General features: G+C 47.5%; 1 protein-coding gene across 8 annotated transcripts in view; it reads right to left on the minus strand.

The window, feature by feature from the left end:
• The window catches only part of LOC143375562 (uncharacterized), a 112,333-nt gene that overhangs the window by 63,808 nt on the left and 26,213 nt on the right, over positions 1 to 22,312 (minus strand). The window contains exon 2 of one of the 8 annotated variants that reach the window (XM_076824803.1): positions 2,730 to 2,831. The exons of the other annotated variants lie outside the window; for them this stretch is intronic. The gene's annotated coding sequence lies outside the window, so the exon portion shown is untranslated. The remainder of the gene's footprint in view (positions 1 to 2,729; positions 2,832 to 22,312) is intronic. 8 annotated transcript variants of the gene reach the window in all.

The following is a 22,312-nucleotide window of genomic DNA, read 5'->3' on the forward strand; positions in this document are numbered from 1 at the left end:
ATCATGCAACGCGCCTGAAAGCTGCCAAAACCTTCGATCGCTTCCAAGTACCCACGCCGAGCTGCACCCTCCCATCGCCTGCAATCTCACCCATTTTCGGGGCGCCGAAACGAAGCAAAGAGGGAAAAAATCGCGTGAAACTGAAGGCAGACACCAGTACCGCGACAAATGAAGCTCGTCGAGCTCACCAGGCCGGAGTAACAAGCGTCTAGCGTCACTATTCGTCGACAGGCAGCCAGCCAGGTGGAGGCGGCCGCGACTGCATCAACGAGGGCCAGTGTCAGAAGATCAAACAAGATAATTAATCTCGTTAGTCCCGAATCAACCTGTTCTCTCTATTATCGGATTACCATACCGGTCACCCGGCAATTTGTCAACGCGCCGGGCGCGTTCCTTCGCGATCTCCTCGGGGTCTCGGCCACCTAGCGTGCTTTTCCTCGGATTAACGGGGCCCCTGGAGCGGCGGAGCCCTTAGCAGGAAATAAGAAATTCCGCAAGGTAGAACGGCGTGGCTTGCGTTGCCTGCGACCGGCGGGACAAACGGAGGGGAGTCTGAGGTGCCAGAGGAGCGCGTCGTAAAAGGCAATAAACCGCAAAAATTTCTCCGCGCACCGATTATAAAACCGCACTCAGGCTGTTTGTTTCGCAAGAGCCCCCCCGCACCACTTCTTCGCCTTCGACGAAGAGGACTCGGCCACGTTTAGAACCGCTAAGGGTGACCCAGCGAGGGTGGGATGCGAGGCCTTTCGCGGTCATTTATGAGGACAATTTGATCATCGACTTTACGATAGGGTCCCCCTGGTTCCTCGCTCCGTGGAAACGGCGAAAGAGAGAAGTAGGAGGCGCAGAGCGGGGACAGGCACAATATTGCTCGGACGCTGGTCGAGCCTTGCCGATCGCTTGAGGTAAAAGTTGCGGTCGTCGCATGGCGAAAACCCGTATAAACTTTTACGATTTCGTTTTATAACGAGCGTGCCTTTTCGCCGATCCCCTTTTTCTTCGCCTTGCCTGGAGGGCCCCCGGGGCGAGGGGGCCCGGGGGCCCCTCTGGCCAGACCTGCACCGCCAATTTACGGATTTCTCCAGAAGAATTCTAATTTAATTAAAGCCGCTTTGTGCGCCTCTATGCTCCATTCGCTCCGTCCGACCTGTTTCCCTTCTTTTTCCCTTTACCTCCGGTTTATCCGCTTTCGACCGAATCGCGGGGGTTGCAACCGCTACCCCCGTTCGACGGATCTTTGGAACGGCACTCGAGAGGGCACACTTGTTAAGTTCCTTTAAAACGAAGGACGATCGTTGGAAAAATTCGATACGTTCGTGGAAACGAGCCATCGCACAGTGGGCCGGATTTAAAATTTGCCGCCTTTTAGATCTTTTTCTTAAGATATCGAAATGACGCCAAAAATAGGAAAAAATTATTCCTCATAACTTGGAAACGAAAAGCTTCCCAAACATTTTGCTTAAACCACTGTAAAGGGCATTAAATAAGGTACCAAACAGAATTCAATTTTTTTATCACAAATAAGTTAAAAAAAATAATAAATAAATAAATAAATGTAAAAAAGTATTAAATTATACATCGTTAGACAGGAATAATTTTTTCCTATTTTTTGGCGTAAATTTCATTCCGATATCTTAAGAAAAAGACCCAAAAGGCGGCAAATTTTAAATCCGGCCCACTGTGCATCGCGGGTGTGAAAGCGGCTCGGGCGTATCGGAGGCATGGAAACTCGATAAATCAATGGATCGAGTCGGTAGGTAAGGTTTGATCCAGTTGACCGTTGAAGGCTCGATTCTTTTGGAATCCCGTCGGCTAGCAGCCAGCGGCAGAACGGAACTCATCAGGACGGGAGGAAGTGGACACGTCGGAACAATTTCCTTACACCGTCTCTGCTGCCACCACCCCGGAGCCTCCCCGCACGCCCTGCCCCACGACCTTTCCGTCGCTACCCTATCCTCCCGGCCGCCGCTACTGAAATTTTGACCCCTCGCCGATTGACCAATTTGCCAAATCGATTCACGTCGAAATGAACCTACGTAATATCTCCGGGGCCGACTCTCCCTCGCGCTCCTTCGCAGAACCTGGCCGCCCCTGGATAGACGGCCTCGAGTCGGACTCTATGGCCGCTGAAAACACGGGGCCAGATGGCGCGGGCATTCCGCTATGTTTCTTTGATTAAACAGCGGCTGACAATAGAACCACTGCGCGATAAGATAGAATAGAGCCTACGATCCGAGGCATCCCAATTGAAAACGAGCAGGAAGCATGGGAAGGAGGGACGTGGACGGTGGAAAAAATCGAAAGTGCACTTCCCTTAACGTAATAAGCACCCCTTGCCACCTCACCCTTTAATAACGTCAACAGGTTCGATCTATCGATGCTCAAAGCGGCGCACGAAGGAATCCCGAGGCTAAAGGAAATCCAGCAAAGCTAATAGACACGAGGTGCGGTTGTGAGGGGGTGGGTCTAGACGCGCAAAAGCCGCCGACATTTTTAATGTCGCGCGAGGCAAGAGGGTACTTAGTACCGATCCTCTCGGAGGCAGAGCACACCCTGTCTGCCCACCCTCTCTAGATATTACCCTTTGGAATAGCAGCAAAAATTATGGACAGCCGATAGGCCAGCGGCCGCTGCAGGGGTGCGTCTCATCCATTTAGGTCCATCACACATGACTGGATGGGGTGAGACTTACCCCGCAGAGGTTCTCACGTAGATTATGATCTTCTCACCCTCTGCCCTCGGATGCACGGGTTCAGAGAGAGCCTCCACTGAATGCCAAAAGTGAATTTACCTCTTAGCGTAACATCTATGCAAAGTTCACGCCGTGGAGCCTGAAGCACAATTCTGAGATTGTCAGAGGGAAACTAAAGTGAATGCCTGGCGATTTGGGTATCGCGTCCCTTAAGGGTGTAATTCATTTATGGCGAGGTAAGACTTGGCCCATTTCTTCCACGAAATCACGTACGGCCTGACTGATCCGAAAGATCGTTTCAAAGTCTACCAAGGGCGGAGGGTGGTCTTTCTCCGCGGAGGCAGATTTATCGATTATTCCCGGTCCAGTGGTCCCCTTTGGTTGAACGCGGCACGCCTTACCCCTCGACGTGTGTGTACAGCACGCGAAATTTACGACGGCAAACATCCGCAGCATCCCTTCTGCCGACTAAGAAAAAGACTCCTCGACGACGCGATCGTTCACCCAGTTCTTAATTCCTTCGGATATTAACCCTCTAGTGCATACGCCTGCCTTAAGGCGGGCACCTGTTTAATCCAGGAGTTGGGCGCCTATAATTTTTTTTCTCAGAATTCTCAGTTGCCAGCCTCAGAAGTATTGCCACACCGCACATATTAGCCTAAGAAACGTGTCAATCTGACGTTTCGATTTGACAGAAATCTAGTTTGAAGTGCATTCTTGAGCTAAGCATGCTGCAAAAAAATAATTTACACACTGTGAAGTGAGGCTTGGCCGGTAGCCGCCTTAAGGGGGTAGGTCACCCTCGCTAGCCTTAAAACAGGCCTTTTTTCAAACGCAAATTGTAAGGTGATAAATAACAATAGAGACAACGTTTTTTTTTAGTTTTATTCGTTGTTCTCTGAGCTTTAACACAAAAAAAGAAAAGTCTAAATATCTCTATGTACATAAAAGTTGTGAGTAAAAATGTAATGGCATGTACGTGGCGCACCGTTTGATGGTGTACATAAAATCTCGAAAACCGCTCCAATGATTTGGATGAAAATTTAATGAGACATGCAGAAAACCATTCCCTAAGATGTGTTGGAAGCAGATTTTCCAGATAAATTCTTTAAAAAAAGATAAAAAATATTTTCCATACAAGATCACTAAAATCGTATTTTTCAACATAAAAATTGTATTATTTTTTTTTCGAAAATCTGCTTCCAACAAATCTTAGGGGATGGTTTTCTGCATGTCTCATTAAATTTTCATCCGAATCCATGGAGCGGTTTTCGAGATTTTATGTACACCATTAAACAGTGTACCGCGCACATGCCATTACGTTTTTACTCACAACTTTTATGCACATAAAGATATTTAGACTTTTCTTTTTTTGTGTTAAAGCTCATAGAACAACGAATAAAACTAGAAGAAAAAAAAGCGTTGTCTCGGACATCGGATTCGGTCTTTTCATCCCCGAATTAGACTAGTCTAATTTTTCCAACTGAATTAAAAATCTATGCACTAGAGGGTTAAGCCGGTCGCGAAAGAATTTCAATTATCCACGGACAAACGAGCAAGATAAAGGTCCATGCTCGATCATCGAATTCATCTTCTAACGAATTCAGTTTCGCGGAGGGTACATTAACCGCGGGGCAAACACGGAGTGGGCGCGAGCCGAGGAGAAGACGAAACAGTGGGAAAGGGAAAAAAGCGAATCTTTTTCCATTAACATCATTTACCGTACACGAAGCACGCGGCTAGCCGCGTGTATGTAATACATGCGGATTAGCGCGTGTGCGCGCGCGCGCGCGAGCACACTCTTGCCGCGCTCTCACCCTTCGTGCAGCCGTATTACGGTCGTCGGGGGTAAACCACCCTGGCCTCTAGGAGACGAGAGCGGGAGCCCGCAGGGGTACGCCACGACAACCCCCGTAGCAACCCCTCAAAATCAACCGAACTCTACTCCCCGCGTGCTCCTTTCGGTCGCACCCGCCTCTCCCTGCTATCCCCTTTCTCAAACTCCTGATCCATTCTGTGTAGACGTTAATACCGCGAGAGGTATCCACCCGTGCCGTATTCTCGCTCCGAAATCTACTTCAACGGAGCCCGTGCTACCCTTCCCCGAGGCATCGCCGGCTAATATGAGCCTGGCAGGCGGAGAACCGATCGCCCGGGGATCTTGATTCGTCGAATCTTTCGCATTTATCAGCGGTATTGAAAACTGGCCAGTATCGGAGCCTCGGGGATATGGAGCAGCGTTTTGCTGGAACCTATTCAGAATCGGAGTTGATGCTTATCAAAGCTCTCTACTTTATCAGAAACTCCTGCTTCTACCCCGGAGGACGTGGTCCTCGGACTCGACGGTGGAGATTTGTTTCACAGCGTCCTCTGACCCCCACGGGTTTCGAAATTTCGGCCAAAGTTGGATGGATTGCAAAAAAGGAAGGGCGGGAAAGGGACACAAAGTGCTGGGCGAAATTGGAAAGTGGCAATATAGGTGCTCCAATATCCTCCCCGCTCCCGATGGCTGCTGGCTGTAAGAAGAGCGTGATCCAGCGACCATCCCCAACAGGTCGGCCATCCCCGGAAGGGATTGCAAAATGCAGCGGTGGCTCGGTGACGGGACGCCCTTTGCATTCGGGATGCACCGAGGCGAGTTAAGACTGAAGTTTCAAACACAATCAAGGGATAGGAAGCGAGGACGGGGGGCCCTATAAAGGGGATCCAGCAACGGGGCCAGCAATAATGCATGCGGCGTGCATTCTACTCTCCTCTGTGTAGATGGGGTTCTTTGTGCTAAGGGCTGCGCCAGAGGCCGGGGCGGTTGGATATACGGGGGAGAGCTAACACCATTATCTAATACTCCTGGGTGGCCATATGTGGTGCTCCAGCTACGAGCCACTGTACCATTCTCGAAAACCTCCGGCCTCGGTCATCCTACGACGATCGCCACCCCACCGCCGCCCAATTCGCGACCCTACTGCCGATTTCTTTTGTTACTACGCGGCCCCTATTTACCCTCGTCCCACCCTAATTATGGATAACAAGCTGCAAAGCGGATTCTTTGTTACTCCGACTCCACCTCCTTTTGTTTGCACTGGAAAACGCTGGAAAATCACTGCACCGAGGAGGCGTATGGCTTGTACAACGGTGTTTCGTAGAGGAATCGGTTGATACCTTTATTCACTAGGCTGCAGTCGTCGTTACTTTTTTCAATGCGTTAATGCAGTAATAAAGTACGATAAAGCGAGCACTGGAGCCGCGCGCACGAATCCCTGCACCCACACAAAAATCCTACAATTCTACTTCCCAGCGCGACGCAATTACCGTCATTCGATTAACAATACGAAAAACTGAGCCCCCTTTAGCAGAACCGCGCACCCGCTAACGAGCAGCCGAGTCAACGAGCTGTTTATAATTCTCGATTCCGCGGAGCGCGGCGATCGCGAAAGCGTAATTGCCGATACCGGTGCGCCGATGCCCGTCTTCCATTTTTTTCCCCAATCCCGACACCGATGGCTACCAATTACACCCCCTCCGGCCAGCGATAAATCGCCATTATCCCTGGGAAAATCGGCCGGCCGGATATCTTTGTTTTTTTTCACCATGCAGTGCCTTTCATCGCGTCGAATGCGTGGGTGGTGCGACCGGCCTCTGTCGTAAAACGATCGGCAACGGACCCAATTAATTCCGTTCTAACGAGCCAGCCAAGGCACTGCTCGATCCCATGGGACAAACGAATAGCCTCGAGAAGCCGTCGCTGAACGGGAATAATGAACAGAGACCGCGATCGGTACCACAGGCGACGGCACTCTTTCCGGGGCCGAAAAATTAATCCGATTACAACGGAAGGTAAATATTTGGACATTTCCAGCGCTTCCTTCATTAAGGGCCAGCCATTGTTGCCCGCTGTTCCCCGGCTACGGCCCGGTGCAAACGATAGGATTACCGCGGCGTGCAATACGATCAATAGGATCCTCGCGTTAATTTAATTTTTCCGCGTGCAATAAAACAATTAGGCGAGCCACGGTGGGCGTGACACTCGCGCGGACCGACCTTTGTTCTTCCCTTTTGTCCCACTTTTTTCTCGCATTTTTCTTACTAATCTGGGGAAACGGGCCGAAGGCTTAGCAGCCGCTGACAAAAGTTACTCGAACGATTCCTCGAAAAGATCTTTCTTTTACTGCACTGCCCGTGGAACGGGGTGAGGATTACTTTCCCCTTTTTTCGAGGGAAGGGAGGATCCCAAGCGAGCACGTTTTTCTCGAACGTAGCTGTTGAATCATTGAGCACATCGAGGAGTGGTTTTGATGCGTGGCTGCATGCTTCGTAATGAAATCTGTTTCTGTAGCCATGGTTGCTTGGGCGCAGGTAATCTTGGCATACTGCGAGGAAAGGTAAGTAAATGGAATCGGTTGGTTGCTGATAATGAAAGTTTAGAGAAGGAGTGATTCTTGGCGTGCGGCGCTTTAAAGTAGAATCGCTCGGCTGGTGGGATTCTAGGGCAGGTTCCCAGTTTACGAAACTTTCCGATTTCACTCGGTTTCCAGCCGGTGGCGGAACAAATAAGGGTGAGGTGTAGGTGGAGTGAAACGAGGCTAAACGTTTCGAAGGATCGATTCACGATCGTTCGTCACGCCTTGGCAGCGTGGTGCAGGGACAAGCGGTGGGCCCTCGAAGTTTCGTGCACCGTTGCGAAATCGTGGACGAGCAAGAACGCCCGGCCACGCGTATCTAATTTCGTAGGTCTCCCAACGCGTCGGCCAGATACCTGGACCACCGACAGACAAGCTCTGCGGACGAGCCAGATGTCAGAGAATCGGATTAAGGGATTTCCTGTCTTCGGATCGCGAACTGCGCCTGGTTTTTTGGTAACCTGACTGAATGGGGACGCCTCAGGGCCACGCGATTCAGATTCCAGGCTATTCGTCTGAACTGCCTAGCCTTCCTTCGTAAAACGCGAGATCAGTTACGATTTCCGGGGATGGTGGTGCTGTGTGACTTATTGTGAAATATTGGAATACGATTCTAAAGGAAAGTTCTGAAACGAAGGGTAAAAAACGAGGAATGTCCATTTTTCGCGATTTTGCGATTTATAGAATTTTGTTGGTGGCAACTGTGACTACAGAACTGGGAATCAGAAAGAGTTATAAAGTACAAACGCCTCCGCAAGATAACGTTAAAGTTTTGGTATAATGGTTAAAAGTAAAAACTAAAAGAATAATTTTTTTCTTGTATTACAATTTCGATGGTGTTTTTTCACTTTAAATAAAATCGTTTTGGCAAGTGGAACATTATCAACTAGAGTTTATCAATTTTATGTCACATTACAATCTGTACCCCGCGATTAAAATATTTTGTTTCATTAAAATGCGAATGAAAACTTTCTAACAAATTTATTTCGACGTTTGCTTCTGTATTAAAGTGATTCGTATCCTGTTATGAAATATCATGCCCCACGATTTTATTTAAAGTGAAACAACACCATCGAAATTGTGGTAAGTACAAGAAAAGAATTATTTTTTAGTTTTAAGTGCATTTTAATTTAGTTTTTAGCCCACTTTTAATACAATCGTTTAACATAATTTTTTTTCTTATATATTTTTTATTCTCTAGTTTTTAGTGTTTGTGGATTTACATTTCACAGCTCAGACTTCTTTACAAATATCTTTAATTGCTGTGAATAGTTTATCAGTTTGCTTCAACGCTGTAGTGCAAAAGTCACCACTACGTACGCCTGCAAAGTTTCAGTTTTACTATTCGCGCATACGTGATGGATCATTTCTCGATAAATTATGTATTTTCGGTAATCGCGATGCGACTGGCGTTCCGAACGCAGCGGCTATTTGTCGGTTTCGCAAAGAACGCGAGTGGCTGATTTCAAATCGTTTGGATTTGTGGTTGTGGGTTATACTTATCGATGACTGGGTAATTTTTTCACCCACTCGGGGTTAATTTTTTTTTAAATATTGCATTGTCATCCAAACTACGCACGCATGCAAAGTTTCAGGACAATTGGATAGTTGGTTTAATTTGAGTTGCCAGATTTGAACGATACATACATCAAACATACAAACAAACAAATAAACAAACAGAGAATCGAAGCTGAATAAAATCGTTTAAATTAAATAAAGGAGGAGAGTTCGAACTTCCAAATAGAGCATACATAGAACTCCTGCCTATTTCAAAAGCAAAATCCAAAGTCCTCATGGTTTTAAAGCAACTTGGCGATAAATAACTTAGCAAATACTACCCTTCTGTACATACCATAATTACAGAACACCTCCAAAGCATTAGTCGTCGCTCGAAACCCTTTCTCATCTCACCCTGACGCCACCCTTCCAAAATATGGCGCAGAAACCAGCGAAAGTCCCAAAATCCTGCTACATTCGGCAATCTCCGGTCCCCAAAGAGTCCACCCCCGGTTTTACAGCTCCGCAACGTGGCGAGTGGCGCGTTTCAGAGCAGCAGCCGACAGGAATCGAAGGCCTTGGCCAGGACTTTCACGAGCGTCGGTCGCGCGCCCGTAATCCCACGTTCGGAGCAGCATCTCCGTGTAAATTATCCGTCTGGTTTGGCGTGCTGGGTGAGCCTCGGTGGCCGACGGTGGCCGCGGCAGCAGGCCACGCGCCATATAATTTCCAAGGGGGCAAATAAAGAGGTGCGCTCGCGCCGTAAAAGTTTACGGGAGCTTTCTAACGCGGCCGGACAAGCCTGGGCGTACGACTCGTCATAAATTTCCTGCCAGTCACCGGTGCCCCGAAACATCCCCCTGCTCCCATCCACGAGGACACAGGTATCCGATCTGCCTAGAGCGAAAGGGACAGCGACTACGAAACGTAGCGAGCGTCAGTCATAAAGTTTTCCCGAAAATTTCACGAGGCACGCAGCACTCGACTCCGTTCCACCGGCCTCTCTGTTTTCTCCTTTACGATCTTCTCAAGGGAAAGCTCTCTCTTCTTGCGGGCCGTACAGTGAGCAGCTTTATAATACGAGGACGTTCGCCTTCCACTTCTCCTCTCGGCAGCAAGGAACCCGAGCATCCTTCCTCCTTGTCCCTCGCGCTGTCGCGCGAAAGTGGTGGCCGTGTCTAGCGCACGAACGCCAACGAGGCATAAATATTCCCGTCAATCCGATCGACAATGTCGTGAAAGGGAGACCCAGTGACCTAAAGCCCTGGCTTTCCACCGGCCGGGCCTCCTTCCGTCACTCTTTCTGCATTTTCTCCCCCGACAGTTCTGGCCAGAAGGATCGTAAAGGCGCGCGCCAACGAGAGCATGCCGATTGCGTTTGCGTCGCCACCCCTGGATGAGGCAACTTTACGAGGGTTCCTAGTGGGGTAAAAATACGAATCTCGAGGCGAGGTGGGAACTGGATTATCTGGGCCTAGTCGGACAGCTGTAGGGGGATCATTAAGTGGCGAAGAATCCTTTTACTGGTTTTAGCTGCTCGAGGGGTGAGCTGTCTCGATGATACGTGTTGCTTTGGTGAGGGAAGATTTTGCTGTAGTCTTATTAACATCGAGCCTTCAGGGATGCAGCGATCTCCAATGATTCACCCTCCACGAAAGACACCCTCGTTTCATTTACCAACACGAAAATTTAGAATTTTCCTTTAAGCAGCTCGAGAAATTCTCAGCAGTGGACTTTGGCAGCAGCACCCTTGCGCCCTTAATTTCTCCAGCATCCCTTCGCGTACCAGAAAGCGTAGACCACGAAGGCTCGGTCAGTACCACGCGTCCCGTGGGATTCTGCACTTTGCGCATCGGGCTCCGCTGAATGTCCCGGAAGAGACGCTCCTCTCGTTCAGTATCGCTCGCGACGGGATGCTGGGCATTATACGCCACGACGCCATTGTCCTCCAGGCCAGCGTGTAAGGTTACAGGACGATTGTCGCCCGGATTCCCGACGACGTGTCCTCTGTGAGCACCGAAGACGTCTCAATTACCTGATCCTACCTGCCGTTACCTGTCGATCCACCCACGCTACGTGGGAGAATCCTCATGCGAACGATGGAGCCAGCCTGGCGGAGGATGAGCAATCTTTGCAAGCGTGGAAAATCTTTGCTAGAGTCACGTTCGATCGTCACACTTTTCAAATATTCCGAGATTTATTCCTTTTAATGAGAATGCTGACGGTAAGATGAGCTTTGAATCGCAAGATTGTTTTCCAGAGGAAAAGGCAGCGTGCTCGAGGAAAATGATGATTCTCAGCCGTTATCTCCGGAAATATATGATGCTGTGATCAGAGTAAAAGTGTCGATATTGTTGCCTCCAGGAAAGGTTCCCCCTGACGGCAGCCTGGACGAGGACGCTGCAGAGTTGGGTCCAACTAACGGGCCGCCGGTTGTCGCCGGCATAATTGAGTTTTAAGTGTAATAAATACTGGCATAACCAGCGTCACGCCCTGGCCAAGGTCAAGTGCGCCCTTCGTCCTTCGAGTCGCGTGGAAAGGTAACGACTTTCACGGGAGATCATCGGAGGACTCTCGTGCCTCTCCCCTCCAGCCTGGTTCCTGGCCGAGATGAAAGTTATTTCCACAATATCCCGAGCCAGGGGAACCTGAGGTTCCGGGGAAACTTTCCTCGTGGCGCAAGATCTTACTTCCGAACATTTTGGGAGAGTTTACAGATATGTAGGGGAGACCGGTGCTAGTTAGAAAGCAGTTTAAATTTTTTTCGCTTGGACTATCACTTCGACGATGATGTGTTTCAACCATACACAGCTGTGTATGAGTTATTCCACGTCAAAACGAATAGGTGAAAAATTTAGTTTCACCGATTCTCTTCAAAATTACAGCATTTGCCGATAACCTTGCAAAAACAAAGTATACTAAATTTCAACGGCCTATGTCAAATAGTTTTCGAAATATTTAATGTTAAAGTTTCGAAAATTCAAACAAAATCGGCTGACGCGTCATCACTTAAACTGTAATATCTCGGTCATTTTTAAAGATAACGCCACTGTCTTGGGTTCATTTTAAAGCTGAAGGAATGCTTTCTCAAAACGTGTATATAATATTTTGTCTATTGTTAATAAGCTTAACAGTAATCGATGTCAAAGTTTTAAATCGTGATTTCACGTCGTTCCCACCCACCGTCCGGCTTGAAAAAAATACCATTCGATTCGTTAAGTCTTCGACTAATAAATGCCTTTTTAAAGTAAGTGGAGAGATTTTGGGAACAGTTAATAAAAAAATAAAACTTACGATACTGCGCACGCGCGCGTTTTCAAAACAATAGCCTAGCGCAGGAAAGTATTTATATACGATGGGTTAAAACAAATTTTCCTTTCAGTATTTTCGGTATTCTCGAGAAAAATAGTAGGAATATCTGCTACCTACTATTGCTAATCTTTTATATGGTGGGCAGATATTCAGAGTTTCAAATTTATAATTGTAACGCGAGTAGATGACACATATTCAACCCTCCACGCCGAAAGTTATCCCGAGTAGTTGAAAAACTCGGGACTACAGGTGTGGGAAGCTGGATGGACGCGTCGCCAAGGAGCCCTTCGCTGCCGAGGAGTGGACGCGAAGCCACCCCCGCGTTTTTCCCAGCCCGGCCGTGGCATGAATGAATTCGGGGCAGGCGGTGGAAACCGCGCGGATGAATGGGGGATGCGAGGGCGAAGGCGTTTTCACGGAGGATCCACGTCGGTGCCGGCGTGTTTGGTGACTCGGCATAAATCACGGGAAATCTGCTTTATGCTCGCGGGGGCAAACACCGTGCGACAGACCCGCCACTCCCGCGCCTCGACCCATCGACAATGGCCGTGGACGTGTAACCGCTGGCCAGATCGCATAATAAACACGTTTCCACCGCGACGAGAGGCGCAACGTCCTGGAAAAACGCAAACTCCCGGTAAATAAAGCCGTATTCTGGAAGCTGGGCCTCCGCTCGACAAAACGCGAGATAAATGGACAGGCGCACACGCGTGCACGCGTGCACGCGGCCGACCCCTCGAGCCACCCCCTTGTTTCGCGTACTCGCGGCGCTGGACGGCACTCCTGCTGAAAAAAAAAAGAAGAAGAGCGAACGAGAGAAAAAGGAAGGAGAGAGGAAGAGAGACAGGGCAGCCGTGGAATCGCGCAGCGATGTTCCCTCAGTTCTCTGCCCTGTCTCATCTGGGGAAACGCGAATATATTCTTTCTCGCTCGGGCGGGAACGCGTGCAGCTTGGAATTTTATTCGGTGCACAGGAGAGACGATAAGGGCAGGCGCCGTAATGGGAAACGGAGACGCGACCCGTTGCCGAGCAGAAAATTGTTGTTGCGCGGCGCGGGCTGCAACGCTGATGATGCCCACGCTGTCTTTGATACGGCGCAGCCGTATGGGAGGCTGGATTGTTGCTGCCTTTTTGCTTCCTCGTCGACTTCTTTTTTCGGTGGACGCCGACCAGCAGATTTCGGTAGCGAGAGGAGGAGGCAGTCCGCGAAGGGGGCTTCAATTTGGGGATGGTTTTAATGGGCGAATTTCACTCGAGTGAATGCCGAGAATATACGCAAAGAAATTTTAGGAAAAGGCTTATTCATGGGTCAAATGTCTTTTCGTCTAGTCTCTGGCTTTCACGGTGAGCTGGGAATTAAATACGGTGTTCTATGCGTCGAAATGAGGATAAGGGTTGGCTTGTAATTTCTATCATCCCTATCGTAAATACAGACACTCGAATACGATTAGAAAATATTGAAAATCCCACGATTACGAAACTGAGAAACATCCCTGGACATCAATCATGGCTCTCCGTTCCTTACTCGAGCCATTCAACCTTCTTCTTCAATAATTTCCTCGGATAGAAAGGAGGCATTCGTCCCAGTTTCTGGAACTGGACTATCAACGTCTTCCCCTAACACGTTTCGAATCCATTTCTCGCTGGTTTTGCACGTGCACAGCCCCGTCCATCTCCATTCCCTGTGTTAATCTTCTCCCGTGGCCGGTCAGTGAAAACGCAACGGGGGCGTGTCGCGTTTTGATTACACAGAAGTCGACAGCTTTCATGGCAAAGGAAGCGTAACCGAATCTCCAGCGAGGCCCTGGCCAGCTTTGTTGTTGTTAGGGCGCGAAAATACATATATATATATATGTTTGGGCCGAGCTGGGGCAAGGAGCTGCGAAGAAGAACGAGAACCGACCGAGTCTAACAGCTCGAACAAATTACTGAAAGATTCAGCTGAACGTGACCGTTCCATCCGGGGCTGACCTGCTGACCATTGTTGGCTAAATTGTTGCGCAAGAGAAGCTCACTCTGGGCGGAATATTGAAACGCGCGCGGAGTCCAGCTCCCTTTCGAGCCTCGTCAAGTGCAGAAGAACGTAACCCCCGGGTTTTGTGTCCGCCACGGAATGGGAAGATTCTTTTCTCGCGTACCTGCCTTTCAATGAGAGTTTTCTGTGTCAGTTTTAAGGGATTTTCGATGCTGAATGTTGGGCAGTTGATGGGAATTTTGAACTCTGATTGCTAATGTTTTTGAATTCAAAGAATTTTGAATGCACAGTAATATTGTAAACTATCGATCAAACATTTTGATCTGAGATTTATAATGTATCTGTGGATAAATAATCTGAATGCTGTCCACTTGCATATTACACTAAATGTCTGCAGAATTCGGAGTTCACGGTGTGCCAAGTCACGATACCTCTGTTCAGCTAGGCAATATTGATTGCTGCTTTCATTTTCCCTGCTCGCTGGTGAACGCGGGTGGAACAGAGGCCCCCGTTTGTTGAAGTAGTAACACTTCTTCGCAACAAGTTATTTTCGTGTTAAACTTCGTCCACCGCTGGAATACCGCACCAGTGCCGCAGCCTGGGCTATTCTGGTTTCCATATTTTTAGACGAATACGCCGGCGAGCTTGTCATCCACCGTTGCCACGGGATAAACGGGAATTCGATCGAATAACAAACGCGTTCCCAATGCTTCCTGCTTTCGATCACATCTAAATGCACAGTACTCTGCAATTCTATTATAGAATGCTTTATATTCAAAACGCTGTACAATTTCTATGGAATTCTACCTCTGAATACTTGTCGATTCCATGTGTTTCCCAACTCGAATGGATTCTGAGTTCCCGGCCGCGCTGGGAATCCAAATTCACAACACTTTTCGATCTCTAAACTCCTCGTTCTCGACGCTTCTAACCTCCGAGGAACTGAAGACACTGGAGCTGGAAAATTTCTACCAGATCCCCAAGAAAGGCACGTCTCCTCTGTCAGTTTGACGTCGGATGGCCAAGAAAGCACGGCCGCCTCGAGGGCCGGAAGAATTGCCATGTTTAGGAAGCTGTGCTGGCTAGCCGAAACCTCAGAGTCCGCGCGACGAAACCTCGTGCTTGCCAAACGGTGGGTCGACACTTAAAAATACAAATTCGACGAACAAAGGGAGGAGCGTTATCGGCACGGTGGGGTATCGCTTCCCGCCAGCCGGCACCCCCAGAGTCGGGGGTGGAGAAAAAAAAAAGGGGATGCTTCGTTGCGAAACGAGACGCTTTCGAGAAGCGTCGGCTCATTATGGGTGCCAACCCCCCGCAGCTCGACCTCCAAGCTCGCGGGGGGTCGTTCTGGAATTTGTCTCCTCGGATCGTCTCTCGGTCGGCCCTACCGAAAAAATTACGGCCTCCCACCGGGGGAGGAAGGTTTCAAATGATCTTGTCGACGTCACGGGCCATTCGTCGCGTTATTGACCAATTACCTTATTGGTTCATCGGTGGCGCAGTGGAATTCTTCGCCGCTCAACTGAATGGAAATTTTCTGACTTTACTTCTTTTGGTTCAGAGAAGATAGAAATCTGTATAAATGATCGTCGAAGATAGCAGAGGTTCTCGAAGGTCAATTTATTTAATCTTTTTTAAAGTGTCTGGCTGTAGTGGAAGATTAAAATGTTCAGAATTGGAAAGTCGACCGGAAATAGCGACCAGTAATAGGATTAAAGATTTGTACGAAGTGGGGAACGGGTGGGTCAGGTTCGAAGATACGATGGAGACACAATGCTCGAAGGGGCCTAATCGTTACCGAATTCTGGACCATCAGTCATCGGCAATAGAGACATTCCTCGAGGCGGCTGGGAGGTTGGGTTTTGCGGGTGTTTATGGAGCCAACACTACGCCCCTTCAGCACCCTCTTTACCCATCGTTCGAAACCTCAATTGTATTCTCTTAGGATTTTGGTCCTTTGCTGGCCGGCCGTGCGCCTTTGACAGGGCCGCAGCAGCTGTTACCATTTTCGAAAACCAGTCTGCACGTGACGACTGTTTCGATCCAACGATTGCACGATGGAAATGTTTAAAACAGTGTCGAGCGATAGTAGGTTTGAGCAGGAATGGAATTTGTACTTAATGGATTTATTGCTGCTTTTGGCTTTACTGCTTTAATGCTATTTAAGGGGCTGTTCTAGTCTAGAGCCCATAAAAATAGGTGATACTTAGGAATTAATTAAAGGAAAATTACTTCATATAATTCAATGGGACTTGTTGCATTGTATTAAGGATATCTTAAACTTCAGAAATATATTTTTGTTTTATAATTAATCATTGCAGACGCCACTGGGGAATCGTTAAATTCGAGGAGTCAAAAAATTCATCCAAAACGGTGGAATCTGTAGCACCTAAACCATTGGTGTGAAATAAAATAACAATACCAGATTGTTTAAGGGCATGAAACTCGCTTGTGGTCTGACCAGTAAAAATTACAAAAAAATTACATTTTTGGGGAAAATAACGACACGAAGTTTGAAACCACTTTTTCTCTATATTTTTTGTCCTTTCAACGCCTTTAAAAATTACAAATTTTGATTTTTTTTCAATTTTACTGGTCTATCCACGAGCCAGAAGTATATTCTTCAAAATAAAAAAAGTTTCAGTCGAATCGGATAATAACTTTTCGAGATACAGATTCCACCGACTTTAAGAACACTGTTTCGAAAAAAACGCGTTTAAAATTTTGTGTGAGCGCCGAGTGGCCTGGTGTTTCCCCTGCATTTGTCGCTACTCAAATGCCCATAACTTCGACAATTTTACGAATTTTAAAAAAATTCCTTTTAAACACGTACCTGTTCTTAAAAGGTTGAACATTCGAAAAACGAAATAAAAAAAATGGATATTTAGACCGGAACCTCCACTTAATGACTTTATTAGTGATTAGTAGAATTTATTACCGCCAATAAGCTATTATTATTATTATTAAAAGTAAGGAAAAGCTACAGCGGTGTTCAAAATACTGATGGAGGAAGCTTCTACAAATCCAAATCCTTGAAGGAAATCCTGATCAACGCAAATTTTATCAAACTAACCCTTCATCGTCAGAAATCGAATATGAGTGACATCCCTCAGTCTACAATAATGCTGAAAAATGCTGAATCATCGATCTTAGCTATCCTTTCCATAATTCCTATCATCCAGAAAAAAATCACCTGCCTAACCGACTGTAATAAGGTCGAGAGGTGGAGGCGAGTCCCCCATCGTGGAAAGGGCCCCAAATCACGGGGGCCCGTCCATATATTTACTCGTTCGGACTGTGCCTCTTTTATCTCGTTGGGTGCTTTTCCACGGTCATCGTCGCAAATCTCGGCCATTTGTCCGTCCCGTTGGACGGACAACGAGAGGGAACGAGGACGCGTAGGTGGAGGAGGACGCACAAGTCGCGCGACCGTGCACGAGAGAGAGTTTCCCCAATTCCGGGGCTAACAGAGACGATTCGTTCCGGCTGTAATGCGTTTATGGCAGCGTGTCCGCCAGTCCCGCGTCCGTCACGCTTCCTTCCCGCGTTACAGGACCCGCTGGACGTGCTAAGGAGACCTAAAGACTCTGTTTTGTGCCGCGGGCACCCCCCCGGGAAGGACCGGCCCTCCGTCGTCCACGTTCCGTCGATGATCGTCCGTAGCTTTCTACTCCCCTCCGACGGGCTGCAACATTTAGACTTTAAAGTCCCCTTATCCCTTTCTTTAAAATTAGAAGAAGTTTCCTTCGATTGGATCACAGCAATATCACGTTAATCCTTGAATTAAAAATCCGATAACAGAGTTTGAAATCAGTGCTACCAAGTGCGAGAAGACGTGGCGAAGAATTCTGAGTGCTGTTCGTTAACGCGGCGCGGAGACACGGTCTTATCAGCGGAGGGGTTAAAAAGCCGATCGACCCACGAAATGATCGTCCTTCTGGCGGAGGGAGCCAGGTCGATACAGAGGAACGGAAGCGAAGGAAATTTCGATCGGAGGATCAAGTCGACGGGCGGCCTCCCCCGCGTATAACCACGGATTGCCGGGGTTCTTTATGGGCAATCTATGGTGATGGAGATGATAGGCAAGCAGATATACGTAAACCTGATTCCGGAGGATCGTCCGCGACCCTACTCGAAGCGAGTACGCGGCTGGAAGCGTCGGGAGAACCGCCTCGATTCCCCAATAGTTTAACTTACGGCCGGATTTACTGGCGGAGATAGGAGAACCCCCGCGTATTGGCTGATAGACCCGCGACACCTACGCTCTCACCGATCCACAGCGGTCCTCAAACTTCCCCAGACTTTCCGCGATCCTTCTCAAGCGAAAGGATATTTCCCTCCATCTAGTATCGATCACAGAGGGATCTCGAAATTTCAATTCCCAGAGCCTTTCGATTTTAGTCGCCGAGACTGTTTTTCGGAGTGATCGCTGCAGTCACTTGCCGCCAAGTGTCCAGCCCACCAATTGGGGATGCTGATGGATGGCACGATCGGAGGTAGTGTTGTTAAAATCAGCTTCGAGCCGTGAGCTTCAAGAGCTCGAGTCGCGGTTCAAACTCTAAAGGCTCGAACCTTTAAGGCTCGAACACTGTAGCCGTGAGAGCTCTAGCCTTTAAAGCTCGAGTCTTCAAGCTCGAAGGCTCGAGTCGTATAAATTGTACGTAGTGAAGTGAATATGTACAAAGCTCGAGTTTTGGAAGCCTTAAAACTTAATGTAGAAGCTCTAAGTCTTACACTCCAAGCTTTTAAAGTCTTAACTCAAGCTTAATAGTACTATTCAATTAAACTGATTTGCAATAAAGCTAAGATAAAACTTTGTCATACAGCTTAAAAATAACGACACAACCACTATTATATTAATTTCAGGATATTATCAGCTTTTTTATAACATTTATAATGTTTCTGCTCACTATATTCTTTCTTTAAACATTCCTCAACACAAAACTAAATGAAAATGACCGTTATGATCTGTTCGGTTAGCTCAGTCGGTACACTGGTGTTGTGCGACAATGATCAATTAATTTTATGTTGAGAAACGTTCAAACCAAGAATGTAGTGAGCAGGAACGCTACAAATGTTATAAGAAGACCAGATAATATACTGAAATTTATATTATAGTGATTGTGTTGTTCCTTTTGTGTTTTATCATAATTTTATCAAAGAGTTTTGTTACAAATGACTACACTTACAAAAAAGATACTGTAGTATAGTTTTGTACTTTTATTGTATTATTAAAACACGGATCCAAGCAATTGGTGGAACCATCAAAAAGCATCTTTCTCTGTGTTTAATTTTAACGTTTTACAATAGTGGTTGCACAAAATAAGATATAATAACAAAGACTTGGAGTTAACTTCGTTACTATTAAACACAAGAGCCTTCAGCTTCGAGGCTTGAGCCTCAATGCTTGAACCTCGAACTTCGAGAGCTCGAGCTTCATATGATATTACCCTTAAAGGCTGAGCTATTAAGGTTAAGGCTTAAAGCTCTGAAGACTCGAGCTTTATACAACACTAATCGGAGGTGATGGAACGGCGAGCACAAAGGATCGATATCCTCAAGTATCGCCTGGCGGGCTGTTGCGCGGAGAGTGCAGTCCGTGGAACAATATGAGCCGTCGAGTGCCGTAGGAATCAATTAAATTACTAGGCCTGGCTCTGTCCAGCTTTCGCGGATCGGTGACTCGAACCCCCGCCGGCTGGTACAGCTTCCGCGAAGGGGTCGAAGGGACACCGGGAGCGGTATCTCGAGCAGTGTCCAGGATGCCGTCGAATGCAGCGAGCAGGAAGCACTTGGGTGACGCAGGAAGCACCCCTGCTTCAGCGACAGCAGGCGAAAGAGAATGGAGGGAAGGCGGAGCGAAAAAAGAGGGAAAGGAGCATCGCCGCGGGTAAGGGGGACGGGGAAAGAGCAAAGAGGGCGAAGGGATGGAGGCTTGGTCTCATCTTGCCTCCACAAAGCGGCGCCGCATCAGATAGCATTTGTTTTAAATATATGGATCGAAGGGTGTGGGGGAGTGGATGCCACGGGGGCTGAAAGGGGAAAGGGATTGAGGGGAGCGGTGGCGGAGACGGCTGGGGATACAATACCCCATATCCTACGCGAAAACCGGCCCACACTTTTATCGCGCGCGAGGGAAGAACGAGAGAGGGAGGCAGAGAGAGAGAGAGAGAACGGAGGAGGAAGATAGAACAACCCCGTTATACGACACAACTCGTTTCCTCGGTATTCCCTAGTTTCAGGAGCCAATACTCTACCCCCTGGATACGGCGGACGAGTCTGCCCTCGCTACCCTCATCCCTCGCCTCCTCTAACCTCCCTGCGGCCAGATATCGGCTTCCCAATAAGCTAACCGACTGCTCCGCGCCGGTTACCAGCGGTATCCGTGTCCTGGTTTCCTTCCAGAATCGCTTCCAACGCTCCCGCGGATCCTCTTCGTCTTCCTAAGAGACGGCCGTCGCAAGTGTCGCGGGTATCGCAGCCCCCGTTACAACCAGAATTATGGCCCCGTTATTTGTATCCACGGCCGGGGGTAGCAATGCGTCCCGTCGGTGTGCGCATTGAGCACTGGGTGACGAAGTGGTCCTGGGTGCTGGCTTCTTCTTTCATCCTGCTTCTCCTTCGATACACTGCGGGAGTATGTGTAGCTACTATTTTCCTGTTACCATGTATGGTTAAAAATAAATTGTGCTTCCTTTGTTCCCACGAATTCACTATTGCCATTCCATCTGGTTTATATATGTTGCAAGGAAATTTTCTACTTTTTGACAAAAGATGAATGATTGATCGAGCTATTTTACTTTCGAATCCGGAATTTCAACCAGCTAATTTGCTTCTGTTAAAAAACACCTCGAAGCGTAATGGATATCCTATAGAAATGGTTTCGTCGATTATTAAAAGACGTACTTTTGAAATTTACCATCCATTTTTAACAGAAAAACGGAAAGAAGTAAGAAACAATGAAGTAGGATCAATTAGTTGGAAGAACACTGTTGTGTTGCCGTTTTGTAATAATATCTCTAACGATGTAAGAAGAATTTTTAGAAAAACCGGAATTCACACTATTTTCAAATTATCGTTTTACACGAAACAATTGTTCCCTTTAATTAAAGACAAAATACCTCTTTCAAAACACTCCAACTTGCATGGGTTGTAATCAGGTTTATATCGGACAAACTTCTAGACTTTTAGAAAGACGAATACATGAACATAAAAGAAATATTTTTTCATCGCCCGTAACTTTCACAGTTACTCAGCTGACAATCCAAGAAAAAACAGTTTTCCGTGTCATTTTCTTTCATTTATTCGAAAACCATCGAATCAATTGTCCGGAATTTTTGTGACAATTTTGTTCAGTGTTTGATCTTTCTGTACACAAGATTTAAAAAACCTTGGCCTATTATTTCACTTTTAATTTTATGGTTATATTCTCAATATTGCGTTTTCCCATAAGAATACATGTTAAATTGAAAACTACCGAATCAATTTTTCTTAAATTTTGCGGAGGGTTTTGCTGTTGCCTAAAGATTGATGCCTCCAATTTTAAAAAATTTTCGCTTATTTTGAATGTTACTGAAGTTCATCCTTAAGTAGTCTTCTCCTGATATTGCCTCGTGTTGTAATCTCGAATAGCATTGTACAGTTAATTTTTCGGCGTAAATGTGCTCGCTAAAGACTAGTACCTGGTCGAAAATGAATGAACGTTTCACTGAATGCATTGATTCTGTTAAAGATGACCAAAGTTAAACCGAAAGAGGGCACAACAATCCTATGCGCAGAAGCAGGAGTGACAGGCGATTTGTAGGACGTTGAAGACGAGACGAGTCTCGTAGCTTTCCTCGGAAGCTGTAAAGGTCCCGGGGACTCGCAGCTACTACTTATGCGGCACAATAGGACCAACAATGCACCCCGTTTCACACCGAGATCCGGCCACCTCCCGCGCCTGACCAGGGGTCTTCCGGCGTGCCCATAAACGCATCATGGGTGCCACGAGAAATTATGTCGTTTCTTCGAGAACGGACGATGCATCGGTGACTCTCGAGTACGCCAAGCATAATCGATCGCGACACAAATGGAGGGTCGTGCCCGCGGGAATCCTTTAAGGTGTCGTCGAGATTCCTCGCAGAGTTTGACAAATTGCGAGGGTGTACGAGGCATGCACTCGAGGGGTGGACGAGAAACGCGATTCCTGGGGAAATCAGCTTGAAAGAAACTCGAAATACTCGCAGTAGAGCTAGAAGAGAAGAAGCTAAATTTGTCGACGCAGAAATAGAGGGGTTTGCGATTAATCCCCGGTTCCACGGGAGGAACACCTTCCCGGTACCGAGCTTCTAACACCGTCAACGTCCATTCCGATATTTCAAGGGGGTGACTTTCCCGACTGGACTGACTGCGCCTCCACGATCTATCATCGGCGAGGGATCTGTTTCAGCGAG

The sequence above is a fragment of the Andrena cerasifolii genome, chromosome 12 (genome assembly GCF_050908995.1).
Source record: "Andrena cerasifolii isolate SP2316 chromosome 12, iyAndCera1_principal, whole genome shotgun sequence".
In the NCBI taxonomy this organism is placed as follows: Eukaryota; Metazoa; Arthropoda; class Insecta; order Hymenoptera; family Andrenidae; genus Andrena; species Andrena cerasifolii.